Genomic DNA, 14,286 nt, shown 5'->3' on the forward strand with positions numbered 1-14,286 from the left:
AAAATCTTTTTTATCCTCTTGTTCCATACTTCAGGTGATAGCTAAGGGCGCATTATTCAAGGGCACTCTGTTGATAGGCTTCCTGATAATCCTGGAGATTAGTACCACAAAGTAATAATAACAGCAATGATAATAGCAGCAATAACTAAAGCAAATAGCTAGTTCAAGGACTTGTTGAACTAGGAGACACTGAGAGCCTGAGAGTCAATAGCAGGAGCAGAAACCGCCAAAAGGCTGTGTTGGAATGGGAGCTATAAGCTAGTACCGGGGCAGCAAAGAAATGCTCAGGACAAGTTCAAAGAGAGAGAAATCCGACCCCAGAGCATTGTGGTTCTTGATGGGTTTCCAGCTCCCTCTCCCATGAATTTTGAGATTGCTTTTTTACTTCATCATTGTGTATCCTCAGAATTACCTCCTTTCTTCAGCTTTCACCTCTCCTTGTCCCTGGTCACTTGAGCTGACTTCCAAACCAAAAGAGCCTACCCAAAACAATGACCATCTGTTTCATCTTTCAGAGCCCTCATTTGCCTCTCTCTTGAACAGGAGTAGATGACAGAGCCAAGGTTATAACACCATTCTCCTTTGACTAGTTTATTTTATTTTTTTTAATTTTTTTTATTTTTTATTTATTTATGTTAGTCACAGAGGGAGAGAGAGAGAGGCAGAGACACAGGCAGAGGGAGAAGCAGGCTCCATGTACCGGGAGCCCAACGTGGGACTCGATCCCGGGTCTCCAGGATCGCGCCCTGGGCCAAAGGCAGGCGCCAAACCGCTGCGCCACCCAGGGATCCCCATCCTTTGACTAGTTTAAAGAAGTCTTTGTACTCTGTTCTACCAACAAGATGGTACCATCTTTCTCTATGTGGTACTTAGTGCTGCCCATAATCCTTGCAAAGAATGCTTTCTGCGTTGATATATTTGTTGCCAGCAAAGCCTTTGGAATGTCAAGACCATGGGGCAACAGACAAATGAATCATATCAAAAGAAATTTTCCAGGGGCACTTAAATGGCTCAATTGGTTCAAGCGTCTGACTCTTTGTTTTGGCTCAGGTCAGGGTCTCAGGGTCATGGGATCAAGCCCCACGTCAGGCTCTGTGTTTAGCATGGAGTCTACTGGAGATTCTCCCCATCTCCCTCTCCCTCTCCCTCTGCTCCTCCCCTCTGTTCTCTCTCTCTCTCTCTCTCTCTCTCAAATAAATCAATAAAATCTTAAAAAAAAAATTCCAGTGTCTTCCAACATTCTTCCTTTACTATATGGCATTTGTAGGTTACCTTTTAAGAGGTAACTCCAAGCTATCAGTTGCCTCTAGAATTAGTTGGAAATCTGCTTACATGGTTCTGGTGGCTTGCATTATAAAATTGGAGTCCATAAAGCTTGAAGCTCCAGAACCTACCAAGATCTGAAAGCAAAGTCTCACTAAAGCAGAAATACAGGCCAATGCTGGAAAAGAGTTCCACTATTTCAGATTGCTTTTCTGTCAATACCAGAGAATTTTCTACCTCAGGAAGTAGCCAGGCACCAGAATACATTCGTACATTAACTATTTTGTAAAAAACAAAACAAAACAAAAAAAAACCTATTTTGTAACATACCCTATAGAAACTGACTTAAATGTTAGGAATTAAAAAAAAAAAAAAAGTTCTGTCCTCAAGAGCTCACAGCCTAATGACAGAAGAGAGAATTACATAGATATTACAGACTATTCATGCTAAGAATTCTAGGAGACATATTTACAAAGAGCTATGGGAATTCAGAGAAGGACCTCTCTGTCCAGGGGTAAAGCATCCAAACTTGTCTTAAGTGGAATTTGAAGGATAAATAGAGGGGCACCTGGGTGGCTCAGTCAGTTAAGCATCTGCCTTTGGCTAAGCTCTTGATCCCGGGGTCCTGGGATCAACCCTGCATTGGGCTCCCTGCTCAGCGGGGAGCCTGCTTCTCCCTCTCCCTCTGCCCCCTCCCCTTATTGTGCTCTCATACTTTCTCTGTCTCTCAAATAAATAAAATCTTTTTTTAAAAAATTAAGGATAAATAGATTTGGTGGCATCCTTCAGTGCCAGCACAGGGACATTGGGGCAGCATTTATATTCTAAGACCAGGACTGAGACATTCCTGGTGCATTGGCTGAGGAGGAGAGAGGCTCCTGGGATGGTAGTAAGCTACTCAAGTGAACTGCCACTAGGTCGCTGGGTCACTAGGTCGCTAGGTCGCTAGGTTGCTAGGTCTATGGAACCACCCAGCAGTGCAGGCAAAGGGCTTCAGTCCTCTCCATCCATCAGGTGGATTCATCACAGAGGGGACCACTGGAAACTGGCTCGCTGGGATGGTAGTTCTCGGAAGGAATTGCAGTCCCACTTGCTGCAAGTTGTCTGGCTTATTACATTCTGTCTTCCATGAGTCACTGGTCCTAAAGCAACTTTTTTAGTTCCCTTCAGATGTCTTTCATGCATCTTAAACTACACAACTAAAAATGTCCTCATTGTCCTCCTCTTCCAAAACACACACACACACACACACACACACACACACACACACACACACACCTCTTTTCTCTCAAACCATAACCTCAGTAAATGGTGTCACTAACCTGCTGTTCTCAAGCTAGAATCTATAAATTCCTATTTATTCCTCACTATCCTTCCAACAAATTACCGAGTCCTGTACTTTTTTTTTTTGCGAGTCCTGTACTTTTACTGCTCTTCAAAGTTATATTTGGCTTAGGCCACATTTTTTTAATAAAATAATCTTTTTTTCAGGTAGCGAATTGCTGCTGCAGAAATGATATGTGACTGAGGTTTTTTTTTTAATTTTTATTTATTCATGATAGACAGAGACGGAGACACAGGCAGAGAGAAGCAGGCTCCATGCAGGGAGCCCGACATGGGACTGGATCCTGGGACTCCAGGATCACGCCCTGCACCAAAGGCAGGCACTAAGCTGCTGAGCCACTCAGGGATCCCCTGTAACTGAGATTAATTCCAAATTTAGGAAATGTAGAAAACCTTACATGTGAAATACATTATTTGATCAATAAAATAATTTGAATGAAAGCTATTTCTGGCAAGTGGAACTTCTGAGATGTAAAGTTTAACATGGTCTCAATAATTTTTAATACAGACCTCATCATAAAAAATTTTTTACAACTCTGCATGGGGATGGATGTTGACTTATTATGGTAATCATTTCCTAATATATACAAATATTGAATCATGTTGTATGTCAATTTTACCTCAGTTAAAATAATAATAATGTATAAGTCCTCCATAAATATGGAGCTATTTAAATGTCTAATGAGAATTCGTTTGTACAAACATCACCAGTTATTGGTATTTAGTCATTAGTTATATTTGTTTCTAAGAAACACAGTAGGAATACAGCAGCTAATAGGAATACAGTAGTTAAAATACTATATTAAGAACCACAGTTATTTAATTAAGCTGATTTGACAAAAGTGTATCTTCAAGTTTTATACACTCTAATTGGGTTTTTCTGTAGCAGAAATACAGATTTTATTTCTTTTGCAGTTACCAGTAGACAGCAAACTGTGTTCTTTTTTTTTTTTTTTTAATTTGTAATCTCAGTCCCTAGGAGTCCTACATTCATACTAGAAGCCAAGCTGCTGCCACAGGCGAAATTATGGTCTGGGCTTTTCAACTGTCAGGGTGCACTTCTTTTGAAATCATCTTATTGCAATGATTCTTATGTGTCCTCTTTTACAGTTAAAATAAGGGTTTCAAAAAGGAGCAAATTATCTTTTACAGTCTGATATGTGACTGAATGTGGCAAAACCAAAACACTCCCAGAACTGCTGAATGCCTCCTGTGTTGCGAAGCAGTGGACCACGGAATCTGTGAAGTCATCTCCAACAGCCTTTACATTTTATGAAGTCTATAATGCTAAAAAGATAAAGCCACAAATTAAGCACTGAGAAATATTTTCAGGAGCTGCTGCCTTTGTCTTTTGTTTCCTAGAGTTCACCCTTGTCTCTTTCATAATAATAACAGTGATTATAAGTTTTATTCTATCAAACCCAGTGCAGATGATAGAGGCTCAGCCTGTTTACTGAAAAGAGTTGAGCAGACAGCTACAGTTTGTCAGTCAGTCAGATTATTGGGGTGGCTAAATCATCCTGCCACTTAAACTTATCTCAGGTTCAGGCATGATTGCTATGGTCTGTCTTGCTTAAAATACATTTGACTTGTTTTAAATATTTAATTTATTTTTCTGAAATGAAAATAGAAAACAGTTGTTGCAGCTTTCCTTCCTGGATATACCTAAAATGAAGCCTTGTTTTGTTTTGTCGTGTTTTTTTAATGTAATGTTCTCTATCTATCTATGTATTTATTTTAGGAAGAGAGAGAGCACGGAGAAAGGACAGAGGGAGAGACAATCTCAAGCAGACACCACAAGGAGCACAGAGCCCAACGCAGGGCTCAATCCCAGGACCCTGATATCATGACCTGAGCTGAAACCAGGAGTTGGACGCTCAACTGACTGAGCCACCCAGGTGCCCAGAAGTCTTGTTTTTGTAAACCACATAACCTAGGCTGGAAGGGGCCCCCTTAGAGCAGCCATCCTGTCCAAATTATCCCCTAATCCTTCCAGGAAGGTACCATTTGGATCAATTTCTAAAATGCCTCTTGTTGATAGTTTCTTTTTTTGGTCTGTTCTTCTTTTCCAGTCTGTTGTTTGAGATAATTTGTTTTATTTAAAGTTTTTTAAAACTCACTAAAAACAAAGCAAGAAATGGATCATTAACTCAGAATCAGTTTTCTAACTGATGTTGACGTTTTATTCATTATGTCCTAGCAGCTTTTGCTTCCTTTCCTGTTGCCAAACTCCAGCTGGGATTTGTTTTATTTGCCTAAAAACCCTTCTTAAAAGCAAAACAAAACAAACAAAAAACTTCTTTAGTTCTTTAGTGAGCTTTTGCTCAGTTATACTGCTCATGTTGTCTGTATTCAAATTTTTGATATTTTGTTCATTGTGGATTCTTCTGCATTTTGACATTTTAAAACAAACACTGCATGAAAGCATCATTCATCTTGATTATTGAGTTTTTGAAAACCCCTGTGAATTTTGCACCCAAGGAGAGTACCTTGCTTCCATCCCCCTAGTCCTGGCCCTCTTAACAACCAACCTCAATATTTTAATGGCTTATAAGAAAAAAATGTTTATTTCATGTTCTCATTTCATTGGAGTTATAGGTCAACTGCGACTCTGGTGGGCTCCGCTGGGCTCTGCTCAACTTAGCTGCATATGTCTTCTCTTCCCAGAACGTTGGTGAAGGAGTAGCCTCGCTGTGTGATGTTCTATTCTCATGATAGTAGGAGAAGAGGAAGGGTATCTTAGTTCAGGCTGCCATAACGAAATGCTGCAGACTGAGTGGCTTAAACATCAGAAATGTATTTCTCACAGTTCTGGAGGCCGAATGTCTGATATCAGGTTGCCAGAATGGTCAGGTTCTGGTGAGAGCTCTCTTCCTGGCTTGCAGATGGCCACCATGCGGAGAGAAATAGCCATCATGTCCATCATGGCAGAAAGAGAAGAAGCTCCAGTCTCTTCCACTTCTTATAAGGATACTAATCCCATCATGGGGGCTCCACCCTCCTGACTTCATCTAAACCTAATTACCTCTCGAAGGCCTCACCTCTAAATATCATAACATTGAGGGTTAGGTCTTTAATATTTTGCAGGGACACAAACATTCACTTCATAGCAAAGGGAAAATTACTGATATGCACTGTGATGAATTATCTTAAAGCTTCCACCCAGAACTGGCATCCTATCACTCTTCTCATGTTCCATTGGTCAAAACAGTTACAGGGCCAAGCCTGAATTCAAAAAGGGGTAGAGTGGATACTCTGTCTTCTGAAAAAAAGAAAATATTGAGAACAGTCCAATTTACCATACTCTCTTGGGCAAAAACCTGAACTCTGGGATACATGAGGTAGGTGTCCTTGGACCTATTTATAACCATTTCAGTTCTCCTCTCATGAGCACACTAGGATTGGTCTCATTTAAATATAAGCAGAGCTATTTGGGGGTGACTGGCTGGCTCAGTAGAGCATGTGACTCTTGATCTTGGGGTTGTAAGTTCAAGCCCCACGTTGGATGTAGAGATTACTTAAAAATAAAATCTTTTTTTTAGAGATTTATTTATTTATTCATGAGACACACAGAGAGAGAGACAGAGACAGAGACATAGGCAGAGGGAGAAGCAGGCTCCCCGCAGAGAGCCAGACACGGGACTTGATCCCTGGTGCCAGGATCAGGCTCTGAGCTAAAGACAGACACTCAACCACTGAGCCACCCAGGCATCCCTAAATCATCATCATCATCATCATCTTAAAAGAAAGAAAGGATAGGTGTAGCTATGTGGAGCATAGTGAAGTGATGTTAACGCTTCCAGGCAGAAGCTTTAAGTGACAACCTCACTCCCTCTTTGTGCCTCGTTAGTGAGGAAAGCCTAGGTCAGAATGGACTTCAGTCAACCTGTGTCCTGAGCGAACAGACCCCCTAACAATCCACTGTGAACATGGAGAATGATATGGATAAACTTTTGTTAAGGTAAGCCACTGGGATTTGAGGGTTCTTTGTGGTGGCAGCAGAACCATAGCCTACCTGACCAGTACATTCCACTTCTAGGGATGGTTCCTCTTCCTACAGTTTGGCATATGCATTTCTGGGAAACAAACAAACAAAAATAACCATTCTTCCCTGATAGGTTCTAAAACTGGCAGGTGAAAGTCTGGTAAGAAAAAAGAGATTTACATAGCCTCAAAATATCTCCTCATAAAATACTTAGGAATTACAGAAGAAAGAATAGTAAGTTCACAGTGAGAAAGCTGGTAGACACCAACTTAACCAAATGATAAGAGTTTTTTTTTCATTCTGGGAAATGGGATCAGTAAGTATCATAAGCCTCCTGAAACGATGCCTCATGAAGGAAGGACATGTCACTTCTGAGGCATTGCTGGTAAAAATGCACACCCTGAATGTAACCCTGAAGAAATATAGAAAGGACCAAATTGAAGGACATTCTATAAAATAGCAAAGGGTCAGGGTGCCTGGGTGGCTCAGTGGTTAAGTGTCTGACTTCAGCTCAGGTCATGATCTCAGGGTCCTAGGATGGAGCCCGTGTAGGGCTCACATTCAGCTGGGAGTCTGCTTGGGGATTTCTCTTCCTTTATTTCCTATGAACTAAAAATAAATAAATAAAATAAAATAGCAAAGAGTCAGGAGTAGCCAAGAAGACAAAATGAGTCAAGAAGTAAAAGGTATGGTGGTACGCCTGGGTGGCTCAGCGGTAGAGCACCTCCCTTTGGCCCAGAGCGTGATCCTGGGTCCTGGGATCAAGTCCCGCATTGGGCTCCCTGCATGGAGCCTGCTTCTGTCTCTGCATGCATCTCTGTCTCTCTCTCTCTGTCTTTCTCTCTCTCTCTCTGTCTGTCTCCATCTCTCATGAATAAATAAATAAAATCTTAAAAAAAGAGAGAGATAAAAGGTATGGAAAGTTATATGACACAGGTTCATTAGAAACAATGTACTTTTCAGTCAGTGGTTCTGGGATGACTATCCACATGGGAAAAATTAAATTAAACCATGCCTCACAGCATACCTAAAAATAAATTCCAGGTGGATTAAATATAAAAGTATGAAAGTGGGGCGCCTGGATGGCTCAGTCAGTGGAACATGCAACTCTTGAACTCAAGAGTTGTAAACTTGACCCCATGTAGGGTGTAGAGATTACTTAAAAATAAAATCTCAAAAAAAAAATACAAAAAGTAAAATTATAAACTACAAACTCTTTAAAAATATATATATGAAAAATAACTTTATAACTTTGAGATAGGGAAGGATTGTTTTTAAGATTTTATTTTATTTTTTTGAGAGAGAGTGAGCAAGAAAGAGAGCATGAGCAAGAGAGCACTGGCGCGAGAGAATGAGAGAGAGAAAGAGAGAGAGAGGCAGGAGAAGGGGCAGAGGGAGAGAGGGAAATCGACTTCTCACTGAGTGGGGATCCCAAGATGGAGCTCAATCCCAGGACCCCAGGATCATGACCTGAGCTGAAGGCAGATGCTTAAGCAACTGAGCCACCCAGGTGCCCCTAAGGAAGGATTTCTTATAAAAGGTACAGTGAGCAGAAACCACAAGGGAAAGTTGACAAACTTAACAGTATCAAAAGATACCATAAGGAGAGGGGGAAAGATCGTCAACATAATACTGTATGTTAACTATACTGGAATTATTTTAAAAAATAATATAAGAGGGATCCCTGGGTGGCTCAGCAGTTTAGTGCCTGCCTTTGGCCCAGGGCGTGATCCTGGAGACCCAGGATCGAGTCCCAAGTCAGGATCCCTGCATGGAGCCTGCTTCTCCCTCTGCCTGTGTCTCTGTCTCACTCTCCCTCTCTCTGTGTATCTCATGAATAAATAAAGAAAATCTTTAAAATAAAATAAAATATAAATAATATAAGAACAAGTATGTAAAAAAAGAACAAGTATGTAGATAGATAAATAAATCCTCAACAAATATATCTTATGTAACACAAAATATTAGAATTCAGAGCATATGAATAACTGATTAAAAAACAAACTAATAGAAAATGGGCAAAAGAAATAAATGGTAGTAGCAGGGAGTGGCAGCATGGCAAAACAGAAAATGCACTGATGAGGGTTTCCAAGGACATTGGCTTTGAGACCTAGCTCTGCCAATATCCAGTTACTTTTCTGGAACAAGTAACTCAATCTCTTTGAATCTCAGCTTTCTTATCTGTAAAATGGGAGTAAAGACTGGGCACCCAGCATGAAAAGGCACAGAATGAGAAAAGCTTGAGATGGGGTGGGATTAGAGATGTATTTCAGTTAGGCCACCCCGGGTTCTTGAGGCTAGCTGCCCGTGAGGTTGGCCTAACGAACTTTTTAAACTTTTTAAACGAGCTTTTTAAAGGTAGTTTAAATCTCACCTTTGAGATTCTGTTCACTTAGCATGGCCCTCAAACTCTAGCAAACGTGAGAATCACTTGAAGAGCTTGTGAAACCACAGACTGTTGGGCCCACTCCCAGAGTTCCTGATTCAGTAAATCTGAGGCAGGGCTGATAATGTGCATTTCTAGTAGGTTTCCAGGAGATGCTAATCTTGGGAACCTACCCACTTGGAGAACAACTCAAAGTATGAGTAAAAAGGATTAGTGAAAATGCCAGAAGAGTATTTGAGAGCATATGCTTTTTTCTCTCCATTAAATGAGGAACATCTCTCACCACTGAAATTCCTCTGCATTTTGTTAGTCACACACACAGGATTTAGCTTTTAAAATACTTCTGGTCTAGGGTGGCTCAGTGGTTGAGCATCTACCTTCAGCTCAGGGCATGATCCTGGGGTCCTGGGATAGAGTTTCGCATTGGGATCTGCTGCAGAGAGCCTGCCTCTCCCTCTGCCTATGTCTCTGCCTCTCTCTGTGTCTCGCATGAATAAATAAAATCTTTAAAAATAATAATAAAATGAAATACATATGTTATGCTCAGAGAAATAAGTCTATACAATCTCACTCATATGTGGAATTTAAGAAACAAAACAGGATCACAGGGGGAGAGAGGGAAAAATAGAACAAGATGAAATCACAGAGGGAGACAAACCATAAGAGACTCTTAACTCTAGGAAACAAACTGAGGGTCCCTGGAGGGGCAGGGGGGTAACTGGGTGATGGGCATTAAGGAGGGCACGTGATGGAATGAGCACTGGGTGATACATGCAATGATGAATCACTGAACTCTACCTCTGAAACTAATAATGCACTCTGTTAATTAATTGAATTTAAATAAAAGAAAATTTAGAAAAATTAAAAATAAAACACATGTGTTAAGGAACTGACTCTAGAGATTGCTCCCAGGAGGGAAGCTGTTTGATTAAAAGAGATTTCCACTATATACATTTTGGTACTACATGAATTTTACACCACATGCGTGTATTTCCATACAAACAAACAAAAAGTAAATCTAGCAAAACCTTGGCTCAATTTAATGAGTAACCAAGGTAATAGAGAAACCCACTGAATATATTCTGTATGACTATCATCTTCCCCATATTTAGTTCCCCAATATTTCTTACATTATAGTAAAATTCATTCAAACAGTTAACAAAAGATCGAAAAAGGGGTAGGGGAAGAAAGGAGGATAGATAGGAAAGGAAAGGAACATGGGCAGGTATAATAAAATTTGTGATTTGTGCTTAGTCAACTTCACTTTCAAGGCAGGCAGACAGGTGCAGAGGCCAGAAGTCACACTAAAGAGCTAGATAAATATCTGGATCAAAAGGTACATAACAGAACATGAAGAAAGACATCAAGTCAAGGGCAAATTATCAATTGGTAACATTTTTAAATACTTTATTGAGGGGTTTTCCGTATCACAATAACTTAGGAGAAAAGGAAGAAGAAAAGCAAGGCAAGCTGTCACCTACTGGTCTATATCCACCAGCGACACATACATTAGATGATAGATACATAGATAGATGATGGATAAGTAAAATACATTTATTTTGAATCTTTACATATTACATATATTTTGGTAAGCCTTGGTTACAAAGTAGAAATACAGAAAAATTTGTCATCGCAATATGCAGTGGCAAGCCGACTTTCCCAGTGCAAGTTCAGGCTTTGTCCAGAAGAGGGAGATGTGAAACTATAAATTGCATCATGGTTTGTCTAACTTTTTGCTCCTGATCTTTCCAGGCTGAGCAACTAGAGGGAAGTCCGGGTTTGGGGCAGGGGAGCTGTCAGCGTCTGGATAGGTAAGCCTGTGTCTCCTGCGCTGCCGCTCTGGGATCTCAGAGCACCCGGGCATGACATTCTCTGTCAGGTTCCTGTCCTTTACAACCTGGGAATCAAGATGACATGCTTACCGTTAGTTTTCATTCTTTTCACACAAACTGGTTAGAATACATAATGTGTTCACTGTTTAATGAAAAATGGGTTTACATTATTGACGTTTACGCAATCAGAAATAGGGAAGCAGGAAATTTCTGTGAAAAGAACAGTGTTCAAGTTTCCAGAATTTTGATAGTTTTTCATTCTTTTTATTGTAAAAAGACAAATGTGATTACTTATATTTTATTAAATGTAATACAGTGAGAAGTTCCTCATGTACACTTCACTTGAAGTTACTTGAATAAATAAACCCCACTTAAATAACCATCAAGGCCTAGAGGGGCTCAATTATATTTTCACATGGGAAGTGGAGTCAGTCTCCTAACTTGTTTCATGTGATCCAGACAATTCAAGGAAGAGGAAAGACAAACGGCCAATAAACATATGTAAACATATTCATCCTTGCTAGGGAAATGCAAACTGAAATAAAAAGGAGATACCATTGTAGGCTCATCATATTGGCGAAAATTTAAAAGTCACATTTGAATATGGAGGAAAATGGACACCTTCATGCACTGCTGGAGACACTTCATGCACTGCTTAAATTGCTATAGCCACACTGGAGAGCAGTTTAACACATATACTAAAGTTAATGATGCATATACCCTGCAATCGGCCGGTTTCACTCCCCTTAAGTTGAAAACCTGGCTGCACATTTGACTCATTATCCCAGTGGGTTATCAGCCCACCACCCTATGAGAAACTCTTGCACGTGTGCACAAGGAAACAAATTCAAAAATGTTCACAGCAACCCTATTTATTGCAGCCAAAAATTGGAAACAACATGAATGTTCATCAAACAGATGAATAGTGAAATAAAATACATGGTAAAATCATTCAGTAGAAAACTAAAGAAACTACGGGATGGGGAGAGCCTGGGTGGCTGAGTCTGATAAGCATCTAACTCGATTTCAGCTCAGGTCACGATCTGAGTCAGGAGATGGAGCCCTGAGTCGGGCTCTGCCCTGAACATAGAGCCTGCTTAAGATTCTCCCCTCTCTCTCTCCCTGTACCCACCTCCCCACCCCACTTGCACTCTCTCTCTCAAAAAAAAAAAAAAAAAAAAAAGAAACTGCAAAGTACAGATGCATGCAGAAACATAATTGAATCTCCCAAATATAATTTTGAGTGGCAATACTCAACACACGCAGTGCAATTGCACACGGCAGTTAAAATGAATGACTTAAGCCTATATGTCAAAAAAAATAAAAAGCCTATATGTCAATCTTATATTTGTCTTCCGTGACTGATATAAAAAATTGCTAAAGATCGAATAGCTTAAAATAACACAAATATATTATCTTACATTTCTGGAGATGAGAAGTCTGAAATGGGACTCATTAGTCTAAAATCAAGGTGTCAGGAGGGCTGGGTTCCTTTCTGAAGGCTGAATGGGAAAATCTGTTTCCTGTGTTGATTTTGCTTATTCTCTATGCTTTCTGTATACTGGGAAGAGTTCATCATTTAAGATAAAATGATTCTGGGGGCACCTACCATTCTATCTATCTATCATTCAGTAGAGCATTTGACTCTTATCTCTCAGAGTTGTGAGTTCAAGCCCCATGTTAGGTATAGAGATTACTTAAAAAAAAAAAAAGAAATGAAATAAAAATAGAATGCTTACATGCATCCCCATGACACTGTCTCAGTGGAATACTCATGCAAACTGACTAATACTGTGGAAATTTTATTTATCATTTTGTTCCTTTTTTTTTTTTTTTTAAGTAGGCTCTAACACAGGGATCGAACTTACCACCCTGAGATCAAGACCCTCCAGCCAAAGGTGCACTGCTCTCATTCCAGAATCTGGTGCATCACTAGGGCACTGGTCACCATGCAAAAACCTCTGGCCAAATGGGGCCACTGGAAGCACAGGTGCCCCAGCTGAGGAAGTAGATGATTCTAATGACTGGGGAGCAGCTGACACATTCTAAAACGTGCTACTGATCATAAAATTATCTTACAATTCCTAAAGAATTCAAAGAAAACCCCATTTCATTCCCTTACACCTGTTTTTGTGAAACAGTTTTCTCAGCCTTTCCATTTATCATAAACAAAAGAAAAATGGAAAGAGAATTCATTCAACCTCCTGTCTTATTTTAGAAGTAAAAACCATCCAAAGAAATATGAACTAATTAGGAAATTAAAGCTCCATCCATTTCCCTAAAAGATGCTTCTCCAATAAAATTTTACCTTTTATGTTTAATAATTATTTTGTGAGATTTGTAACATATTGTTTCATTGATTGTGTAATACTAATGATTTTAATAATAACTCAAGACAATATTTTTTTAACACTGCAGAGTCCTGTAGTCAAAAGAAAGAAAAGAAATTTTAATGAATTAAAACTTATTTTACATATATTTTTATCACGTGGATTTATGACAAAAAAAGGCTCAAGACAAGCAAACATTTCCAAATATAAAATATAATCTGTTAAGATAAAATTCTATGGGGAAAGTAGAATGGAAAGATGGATTCGAAGAGCTAAAAGAATAGTGTAAAATTCCTGTCTGTTGAAAAGAGCTAATCCAAGGATTTTTTTTATAAAGGTGAGTTACCAAATCACTATGGTAGTTAGATTCCATTGGATACATTTTATTTTTTTCAGAGTAGAGTTGACATACAATGTTGTATTAGTTTCAGGTGTACAACGTGGAGATTCAACCCATTGGGTATATTTTAAAATAGGAAATGACAGTTAATGTTAATATACCAATACTTAAAATATGATCCAATTTATCCTTTGAACTGTTTACAAATAGGGTAAAACATTCTAGATATCAATCCAAAAATGTTCAGAGGAGTAGAGAGTTTTACGAGATTACTTTAGGGGGCACAGAAGCAAAAAAATTCTCAAGACAGCTACTCTAGGGTGGAATTGCTGGATCTTAATGTATTGAAGGTATTAATCTTTATGGGATAAAGTCAAGTTATTTCACAGGATGATTGTACCAATTTACACTCTCTCCAGAAATCCATTTTCTTTGCTAATAGGTCACTTGAATTTGCTAATGAGTTAGCTGAATTTCCCAGGAGTAGGAAAACATTTCTTTTTGCCAACTCTTCACTATTCATGGAGCTCTGCTCCTTGGTTAATGCCAAAGGCAAGAGCTTCATCAATTTTGACCTTCATGTATTCACCAAGTGTTTTTGCAACCCCCTAGCTTTGGTTTACACCGTTCCCTCCCCTGGATGCCCTCTCCATCCACCTGCCACCAGTCTATTACCTATGCTTCTGGTCTGATCTTAAATGTAATTTCTTCGGAAAGTCTTTCCACAACCATGCTCCCTAAAGTTTCCTAATTCTCCACCACAGAACCCTGTAGAGTTTATACGAGTTAGGAATGATATATTTGCT

Source organism: Nyctereutes procyonoides, unplaced genomic scaffold (assembly GCF_905146905.1).
Source record: "Nyctereutes procyonoides isolate TBG_1078 unplaced genomic scaffold, NYPRO_anot_genome, whole genome shotgun sequence".
In the NCBI taxonomy this organism is placed as follows: Eukaryota; Metazoa; Chordata; class Mammalia; order Carnivora; family Canidae; genus Nyctereutes; species Nyctereutes procyonoides.